Here is a 9,878-nt window from a genome sequence, read left to right as displayed (position 1 = left end):
CCCCCCCCCCCCCCCCCCCCCCCCCCCCCAATCGAAAAAGGAAAGGCGAAAAATACTGAGAAACATGTTTTGGCAGGCAAGGCCTTCGGAGACTACCATATGTGCTCCATATTGAGCAGGCCCTGGTCTTTGATGTTTTTTCTGAAAGTAAAGACATTATGCTTTCTCAAACTGTGCCTAAGTACTACAGACATTAAAACAATGAGGCCCGAACGAGCGGACCCGGCTCTAAGTGTTTAATTCGTCCTTCACCCAAGTGCTCGCCACCAGTTAGCTCCCCCGTGTGCACCCCGACTGCCGCCCGGGTTGCCAACCCGTCCCGGGCCCCATCCCCCGTTCAGGCCCGCGTTTGTCTGTATCCTAGAACACCTTCGCGCCAAGTTCGGAAGTAAGTACTTTCCCAAACGCCCGGCGCAAACTCCCCAGATGTTTCCTGCGTCACGGAAACGAGCCCAGGTTGGATCTGAAGCATTCTTACGACGGCGGGTCACGGGGCCCGCCTGGCGCCCGCGAGCCCGGCTCCTCCGCGAGCTGCGGGGTGCGCCGGGGGGCCTCCCGCACTCCCCGGGTTCGCGCCCACGGTGGCTCGCTGGGGAGAGGCCAACAGGGCGGGAAATTGGAGGGGTGGGCATTTTATTACTTGCAGAATTGTGAATCACAACCGAAGATCCCTAGTAAATTTACACTCCGATCTCTGGGGAGCTGATCAGTCACTCACGGGCTGATTGTAAATTCCTCCTTCTCTGTGCCTCCCTCGACCCACGGCCGACACAACGGGGACCTTAACGGGGGACCTAAATCCACTCGGGGAACGGGGAGGCCTGGGTCCGCCGTAAGCGACAGACCCATATACCGGAAACTCTCTACCACGGGGCAGGATCGTGGCGCGAACCTGGGACCCGCTCTCGCGCGAGCGATGCTTCCCGAACTGGGGTACCTCCAAGGTGGGCGGGTCGTGGAGGGCTCTGGAGCCAGAGGAGCGGCGGGCGAGGCCCCGCTGCTTCCGGGTCTCGGCAAGCGCTTCCGGGGTGCGCACCACGCGGCTGGTTTCTGCGCTTACAGATCATCACAAATAGCCGAAGAGAAGATTAGCGCCAACGGAGCAGGGCGATGACCGTGGTCTATGACTACGCTTGGGTGGGTGACAGTAGGGCCCCTCTAAGTAGCCGTAGTCAGGCCCCAGGGCTCAAGCATGTCAACATCTACACCCCGCTGACCCAGAGATTCGAGAAGGGTGGGGCGGGGGGGGGGGCACAAGAGCACAGCTTCAGCATCCTGGTCCCACCCATGGTCGCAGGTTCTCGGACACGGCCCAAGTCGCCTCTTTACCCCGAGTAAATTCGCTGAGATGACCTTTCTGTGCTTTGGCCCAGGAAGGTCTCTGCTCCTGGTCATCTGGACTGGGCCTGCCTCGGTCTTGTGAGCTCAGCTCTGGACCGTCGAGGGTGAAGAAAGGAGCACTACGAGGCAGAAGTAACAAATGTCTGCAAATGTCAGCTGGAGCGGGCTCCCTCGACGCCAAGGTGCTTGTTATCCAGGAGGAATCAGCTTGTGTTGGGGTGCTGGGCTGAGAAATGGGAGCAGATCCTCGAGGTAGTCTCATACATGAGCCTGGAATTAATTGAAAAGGCACGGAATACACGCACGTGTGTGTGCGCGCGCACGCCTTTGCTTACATTTGCTCTCAAATAATTGCCCCTTTTCCTTTGAAGCGTCCGTTTTGTCAACCAGGATCTATTGTCTCAGCTCCCACTGTGTGTTCAATATCGCCACCAGACCCTTTGGGGCATTCAAGCCCACAGAAGACTAGGTTCTTGCTCGTGAACCTTGCTCAGGACTGGGAATTAGTGGAAGAAAGGGAGGTCGCCCATTAAAATTACTTATTGTGCTGCACTTTTTTTCTGGAATGAACTAAAGGCACCCTGAGAAGAATATGATAATGTATGCTTGCACTTCCGGGCTTGGCTTCCTTTTTCTGACCCTTCCTCAACCGGGCTTTTCCTCCTCAAGAGATTTGCAGGGTGAGTAGAGAAACTGCCAGCCCAGGTAAGTATGGAAGCCACATGGTCTCATGAATGGAAAAAAGGAAATCATCTCCAAATGCAACCAGGCAGGTGGGGGTAGATGGAGTCTGAGAAGGAATGGGAAGTCTGAATAACCCCCAAGGCAGCAGACTCCATACCCAATGGTGAGGTGTGAGAAACAGTCAACATTTGGAGTCAGAAAGAGTTTTGGCAGCTGTTAGATAACTTCCTGATCTACAATAAAGTTCATGTGACCTAGAGGATGTTTTCCGCAATTCTGTTGCCTGGCTACCTTCCTCTCTCTCCAAGTCTGCGAGTTTGAGAGATTTTTCTGGGTCCGCGTTGAATGGGGGTGCTGGCTGAATGCACGCCCTCGAAGGGGTCCTGACAGAGGGCAGCTGCTCAGGTTGGACAGGAGCAGTCCAGGTCTCGCTGATCCGTTGCCTCCTCAGTTTTCACCTGCAAGGTGACATAGAGGCTCCCCTTTTTGCGATGGGGAATCCAGGTGTCCCCCATTTCTGACACCCAAACTGTTTGTTCCAGACCCTACCCAGATGGTGCAAACTAAACTTTTTTTTCCCCTACGTAAAGTCCCAAGTGCCTTACTCAGTCCCAGTGTCCTCAGGCCACAACAGCCAAGTTTCTGCAAGGCAGTCTCCCATAGGCAGTGCCTAACCACTATGGAAACACATGCAAGATGTTTACTTTCTTTAGTGGAAAAAAAAAATGCAAAGGGAGCCCAGCTAGCTCTTCAAGACTCCCTGGAAAGCATTGTGCATTGAGAGAGTCCCAGATCCTAGCAAAGGATCAAGCAGGTGTTACCTCTCAGTCCCTGTGGCCAGCTAGTCCTCACATCCTCCCACTCCCAGAATGCCTAGTCATGCATGTGCGGACTGGCCCACAGGCAGGTGAGTAGGAGGCCGTGCTCCACGGGCATCACGGGTCTGGATATTTGCACAGGTTCTAGCCTGTTTGAGGGACCATCCTTTGGGTCCGTAGAATGTGGGCTTCCCTGAAGTGCAGCTGGAGGGGGTAATAGAAGTAAGTGAAGAGCAATAGCAAGAATGCAGAAATCAAACCTTGCCAACTGGGGTCAGAGAACGTACATGGGGGCAAGTTCTCAAAGTTGCACTGGTGAGACGCAGAGGTCAGGGTTTGGAATTTTGCAGAGCTGCTAGTAACCGGTGGGGGGAGGGAGGTGATCCACCCAGCAACCATACCTCGCCGTGGGAAGGGGAGCTGGAAGTTTTGTCACATTTCCAGAGCTTCTAGAAAGAAACTGCATCTTTTCTCTAAAGATGAATAAACAAATGCACTATGATGGGGATCATCAGGGCTAGGAACGGCACTTCCAAACCCCTTGTTGGGCAAACGTCCCAGTTTTGCAAAGGCAGAAATAAACTCTGCGGCCAAGATGCCAGCTCCAGTCTAGAAGCTAAGACCCAACCCAGGTATACCTGGCCTCAGAAATGCACTAAGCACTTGCCTCTGACAGGGAGGTCAAGCGGGATCTTCTCCGGGAGCCGTGGATGCGCCCAAACTCCTGATGGATTCTGGGGGCAGGGTTGGTCATCATCAGCAAAGGCGAGACTTACCTTAAACCTACCGCTGGGAAGGAAGTGGGAGGAGTAAGGCTTCTTAAGTACGCCAGGAATGTCTCCGATTTTCTGCCAACCCATCAGCACATTATAGTCTAATTGTTACCCATAAGTGCCTTCCAGCCCTGCACAACTACAAACTCTGAAGCTCAGAGCCTACCTGTGTGCTCGACTTTGCCTGACATGGAGTGGATGCCAAAGAAGCAGCTATGGGCTTTATCATCGGTGCAATCCCCAGCTCGCAGCCATCTCGCAGAACCCAAGCTGTCCCGGTTTTCTCATTTGGATCCATTTCTTTTTGCTCTTGGCATAAGAAATCATTCTGGTCACTAATGGCTGTAATAAGATCACTCTGGCTTAAGTCACCCAGCATGGCCTAGAGCCCAGAGGCTCCCCTGGGGTGGTGGATGCTGGGCCCCTCCGTATGGGTGGGGGAGGGGCCTCCACCTGACGTGGCCACACCTCCCAGGGCTTTTCTCACCTCCCTGTCTGCTGCCACCACTACCTTTCCCTACCCACCGCCAGTAGGTAAAGCCCTGCCATAGACCAGACCATGTGAATGTGCCTTTCCCAGGCAAAGAACCCCGCAGATCCTGAACAAGGGAATTGGGTTGGAGAGACCAGTGGAGCAACCCAGTGGAGACCAACAAGCCTTAGCTTCAGTTGTTAGAAATTGAGGCGGGGTTCCAAACACCCTTCCAATTTTGTGTACAAGTATTTTCCTTTTTCTTTCCCTCTCTTCCTACAGTTTTCTTGCTCTTTTCATTTCTCTCTTGAATTTACTGATTTTGTTTTTTCTTTTTATACTTTCCAGACCGCCAGAGTCTCTGAGAGGAGAGGAGATTTTATACCTGAGTCATGCCATTCTGGTTGGAGGAGGAAAAACCAAGTTCAGTTCAAATTGGCGACCTAGTCCCAGTCTCATCGTCAGGCTCTTCCACTTGGCATTCCTAGGGTCAAGTGTGGTGCCGCCAGGCATGAGCAGCAGCAAAAAATGTAGCAAACTATGATAGAGGAGAAATACATGGATGCAGGGAGGCTTTCTTAACTCCAGGGAGGAGGTAGAGGGACTTAACTAGCTGGCATTTAGGAAATCACCATAGTCTCTCCCTCTCCCACCACAAGGACTATAAAGTGAGTTAATATACCCTGATGGGTTTTTTTTTTTTTAATTCTATTAAATGATCATTCATTTAGCCGCCTCCAGGTTTGGAACAGTGCTCCAGGGGCAGTTAGGGCCCAGAGGTCTTAGAATAACCAGAAAATGAGGAAATGCACCTGATACCCCTGAATTTCCCTCCCATGCCCAAGGGGAACAGGGGGCTCCACAAGGGTGAGTATACCTTTAGGGACTCTTTATTTATTTTTTTTTTTTAATTTTTTTTTCAACGTTTATTTATTTTTGGGACAGAGAGAGACAGAGCATGAACGGGGGAGGGGCAGAGAGAGAGGGAGACACAGAATCGGAAACAGGCTCCAGGCTCTGAGCCATCAGCCCAGAGCCTGACGCGGGGCTCGAACTCACGGACCGCGAGATCGTGACCTGGCTGAAGTCGGACGCTTAACCGACTGCGCCACCCAGGCGCCCCTTTAGGGACTCTTTAAAACAATTCATCCTGAACGCCCACCTGGAGTCTGTGCCCCATGCAGCTGTACTGACCAAAAGAGAAGAATGTCGGCATCTGGCTCCCTAATTCTCCTCGCCCAAGCCCAGAAACGGGAGACTAAAGGGCAAGGAAAAATGGAGAAGTAAAAAGACAATGGAGAGCATCTGGGCTAGGACTGTGCCTGTGCAGGAGAGGAAACAAAAATTTCCCTAAGCGAGTCTCAAATCACAATTGCTCCCCCTGCCCCCGGCCACACACAGACCTCTTCCCCCCCCCTCCTTGCTTTTTGGCTTTACCTGTTGTCTGTCCCCTCTTCCCTTCTGCAAACGCCTCAAATTCAAACTCTAAGGCATTTTCTCGAGTGTAGGCGAGCAGTCACCAGACAGCCTCTCTGTGGATGAAAAGGAAGTCCATGACACCAAGAAGCAACTACTGAACAAGTTCTGGGAAGTCGGGGTGCCAATAAGAATGTTTGGGTGGTGGAACCCCCAGGGTTTCACTGCTAGGAGTTGAACCATGGGTTTCCAGAGCCCACACTCAGTCCTCCCCCCAATTTAGGGGCAAGTGGTCTCTTCTGCTCGCTGGACAAAGCCTGGCCCTGACAGGTGGAGAAAGGCCCCGAGGCGGCACTTGGAAGTTTAGGACCATGTTAATTCCTTCCTAGGTCTCCCCGGGCTTCAAAGCCCCGGGCTGAAGGGGAGTATTTGGGCTCAGTTCAGATGCTCGTGGCATGAACAGAAACTCAGGTCCAGTGAATCTGAGTTTAAATCTTCTCAACCGTGGTGTGATGGGGAAAGAAAAGTGTGGGGTAGACTTTGGACTCTTCTGGCTGAGTAAGAGATTCCTGGCAACTGACCTTCTCATGAATATTTTGGGGGAATAGGTACAAAGGTGCTACAGCTTAAAATGGTGTCCAAGGCTTCAAGTCCTTAGAACCAATTTCCCATCACTTACATCACTCTCCAGGAATATATATTAGAGACACATGGAAAGCAGCTCATCTCTCTCTTCAAGGACAACCAGAGACCTAGCCCAGGCTGCAGGACCTATCAGTGTGTCATCAACTCTCAGGACGTTGCTAGAAGCAAGAGGATGGTAGTAAGGATCCCTAAAATTTGTTTGGATGCACAGACCTATGGCTCTGGTCAGGTCCCTCCTCTCTGCACCTCAGTGTCCTTGCAGGTACACAAGGTTTGGAAATACTCCTCTTAAGGTTTGTCAAGATCGAGCAATGTACAGCCTATAAAATGCTGGACCCTTAATAGGCTCTCACTAATAGTAGTTCTTTCTCTCATGTTCTGGAAGTAGGGGCAGGCAGATTTTATTACTTCTCTTTAAAAAAAAAAAGTCTTTTTTTTTTTTTTTTTAAATTAAGTAAGCTCTACACCCAAGGTGCGGATCAAACTCCCTACCTTGAGATCAAGAGTTGCTTGCTCTATGGACTGAACCGGTCGGGCACCCCTACTCCTGTTTTCTTGATGGAAGAACCCAGGCCAGGTCCTGGAAGAGCAGCAGAGGACCACCCATAACTTCCCTGACTTAGATTGAGCCCCTTGGCCACCAGCCTGAGTTCTGCTGTGGTGGTGGACTCTCAGCTCCTCCCCCGCCCGCCCCCGCCCCCCCTCCCCACCATCCCCATAGCAACTAGAAGCCCAGGCCCAAGCCTAGGGGAGGGCCTCGTGCACCAAAAGGGGGCCCAGTCTGCAGTAATCAGACTCTGAAAAGCTCCTGCCATAGGTTGGACGGGAGTAACTCTGAGTTCATTTGACAGCCAAAGGGCAAGCAACTCCTGGTGCAGAGAGCGGTGGCTTCCCCAGGCCAGCCTTGCTGCCTTGTCCTCTCCTCCAGAGCAGGCACACTCATTATACCCCACCGGGCGCTGGGCTCTAATTCCCCCTACCCAGCGCCCACCCCTTACCCAGATTTACAGAGCAGCCTGGGATTCTCAGGGCTGCCAAGTGGCTGCTAGAGGAGGAACGAACGTGGGGAGCCCTGGGCTCTGCTGTCTCTGAATCCCTTGATGCCCAAATGCTTGTCCAGGAGCAAAGGCAAGGAGGTGGTGCCACTACCTAAGCCAGGCCCTCCTCCTTGCTTAAGGGCTACAGGCAGGCCTTGTTTTTTTTTAAAAAACCCACCACCCTAAACCTATACAATTACCAAAAGCCAAAACAGTCCCCAAATCTTATTTTTTCCCCCACAACCGCCCCGCCACACCTGAGGGCCCCAGTCAGCGGCAACCGCCGTGGGCACCACCTTACTAACGTTTGGAGGTAGATCTAGGAAGGAAGAGAAGAAGCAAACTGCCCTTCAGGATGAGAGAGCAATATTCATTCCTATCACTAGGAGAAGGCGGATGATCTGGAGCTGTCGCCCGGAGGGCTGGCTTGGTGCATGGAAGTATTTAGCAGGTTCAGTGCTATTACTGCCTAACAGGGTGTGAAAAGGAATATGAATGTGAAATAGTGTGGGAAAATGGAGAGTTTCCAAAGCAGGGAGCGAGGCCCCTCCACTGCCCCGCCTGGAAGGCTCAGAGTCCCTGCTGCCTCAGGAGCAGCGCCAGGAGGCGCTGCCACTGGCCTGAGACCACTGGGGGAACTTGTGGACAAGAGATTACGGACCTGACGAGCCGGGTGGTGTGCAGAGTCTACAAAAGGCGGAAGGTGTGTCGGCAGTCAAGCTGGCAGCATAGGGGAGAAACCTAGGCAACGCCTTACTGGCTCTCCCTGCCTGGCTGAGGGGGCAGACCCCTGGCAACTTCTCGGAAATTCACCACCTCCCTACCGAATGCACCGATAAAGACGGACTTCTTACTAATTTTTTAATTAATTTTATGAAACAGCCTATCAATCCACTGAGTAAAAATGACAAGAAGAATGCGAGTGCTTTCTGCAGGAGGTGGGAGTGGAGGTGAAACGGAAAGGTCCTCGTTGATGGAAATTTCTCCAATTCCAGATCGAGAGCGCACAAACCCGACAAGCATCCCTACACTACGTCCGGAAGACAAGGACTCCTCCTCGCCGTCTGACAATAATCCCCCATCCTGGCGCACACAGGGGTTTAGACTCTCCCACCTCCCAGGCCTCGGCAATCCCAAATTCCAGGCCTCCCGAACCACTGAACGGCAACAGGGGGAGCCAGACCCCAGGCCGCGCCCCCGAGCTAGGTTGGTGCCCAAGCGACTTCCCCTGGGACGGGAGCGGGGCCTCCAAGGACAGCACTAGAGAAGGCCTGGGACCAGGGTCTCCCTGGTACAACGTAGAACTACCTCTCAACCCCCACCCCAACTCGCCCCAAACCGGGCTCTGGACCGTCGTCCAGGTCTTTTCCAGACGTGAACTCTGCTACCAAGTGACGCCTCTGCGCTCGGGGCCCTTCTGGCTGGAGTAGCACTCACAGCCCGGGAGGCCGAAGTGCGAATGCCTCCCTCTGGGACAGGTACCACTGCATTCGTGGGGCGCATTACTAGTCTGGAAACGCTTGGGGTCGGGAGAGATAGCCCGCCTCCCTTTTGAGAACATTTCCGCAGACCAGACTGCACCGGGGCAGTTGGGCGACGGGTGCAATTGGCCGCAGATAGTACCAGGTTTGGAAACAGACCCCAGCATGAAATTCCAATTCCCCAGTACTAAGGCCTATTCCAGAATCGGTGGCCGCGGTCACCCTGGTTTTCTCATGCACATCATTCAACGTTCTAATCGTAAATCAAAGTTCCAGGACCTGATTTTGAGGAGGGTAGGTGTCTGGGGCGGGCAGGACAGACAAGCAAACGCTCGCGCGGCGGGAGAACGGGGAAGCACCGGGACTCGGGGACCTCGTCAGCCTGAAAAAAAGCCCTCGCAAGTCTCCAGCCTCAGGTTTCTGCCCCCCCCCCCCCCCGAACCTCCGGAGTCGAGCCCCGCGCTCCTCCTCCCGGGAGCGGGAAGGGCGGAACGCGCGGCCCGAGGTGGAGTCGATGCCTGCGGCCCCAGCACTCGGCCCACGCCAGCCTCGGCCCCCGGCCTCCTCCACCCGCGCCGGCGGCACGACCGGAGCTCTCAGCTCCTCCCCCGGGCCCCGCGCACCCCTGCCCTGCGCCTGGGGCCTGGCGGCGGCCGGCCAAACCGCCTTTCTTTTCCTGCCTTCCCCAGTGAGCTCACTTCCTCCCCGCGCCGCTCCCTTGCGTCAGCCGGAACCGGCTCCCGGGCCGGCCGCAGCGGCGGGGCGCACAGACTCCGGGCGCGGCGCCTTCTCCGCGCGCCTGTCCTTCCCCGAGGCGACGTCCGTGAGCCGAGAGAAGCTCCACTAGCAGGAAAGGGGAGGTCGAAACCTCTGCGAAGAGAGGAAATGGCTTCATCCGTCGCCAGACTTCGCGCGGGCAGGAGCGCCGAGAGGGCGAGGCCCGCCCGGGCAGATTCATCGCGACCCCGCCTTGACTCGGGCCCAGCAGCCTGCGGCTGTCTTCTTTCCTTCTCCCCCGCTCCTTGTCCCCTTGTTCTCCTGTAGTCTTCACGTGCGTTAAAAAATTCATATGCAAGCACGTTGAAAAAGCAACTTCGCATTTTAAAGTCGGCAGCAGCGGAGGGAGAATTACAAATAGGATTGGGTTTAATTAGCTGGTAATTCTCTTCGCTTGCCCCCATAATTAAACAGAGATTCTAGAGCGGCTTCAG

At 54.2% G+C, this 9,878-nt stretch overlaps 1 long non-coding RNA gene across 4 annotated transcripts; it reads right to left on the bottom strand.

Moving 5' to 3' along the window:
* Positions 1–616: 616 nt before the first annotated feature.
* On the bottom strand, positions 617–4,975 carry LOC121027182 (uncharacterized). Of its 4 annotated transcripts, none has more exons than XR_005788597.1 (4): positions 4,474–4,975; positions 3,783–3,958; positions 3,482–3,632; positions 617–2,483 (listed from the first exon to the last, which is right to left on the bottom strand). It is a non-coding gene; the product is annotated as an uncharacterized LOC121027182 (long non-coding RNA). The 4 variants fall into 4 exon arrangements; XR_005788603.1 differs by having other exon boundaries at positions 3,783–3,925; XR_005788591.1 differs by having other exon boundaries at positions 617–3,047; positions 3,783–4,975.
* Positions 4,976–9,878: the final 4,903 nt, after the last annotated feature.

Source organism: Herpailurus yagouaroundi, unplaced genomic scaffold, assembly GCF_014898765.1.
Source record: "Herpailurus yagouaroundi ecotype Mexico unplaced genomic scaffold, PumYag 28, whole genome shotgun sequence".
NCBI classification, from domain to species: Eukaryota; Metazoa; Chordata; class Mammalia; order Carnivora; family Felidae; genus Herpailurus; species Herpailurus yagouaroundi.
Note: the sequence above shows the minus strand (reverse complement) of the source record. Positions and strands in the feature narration are given on the sequence as shown.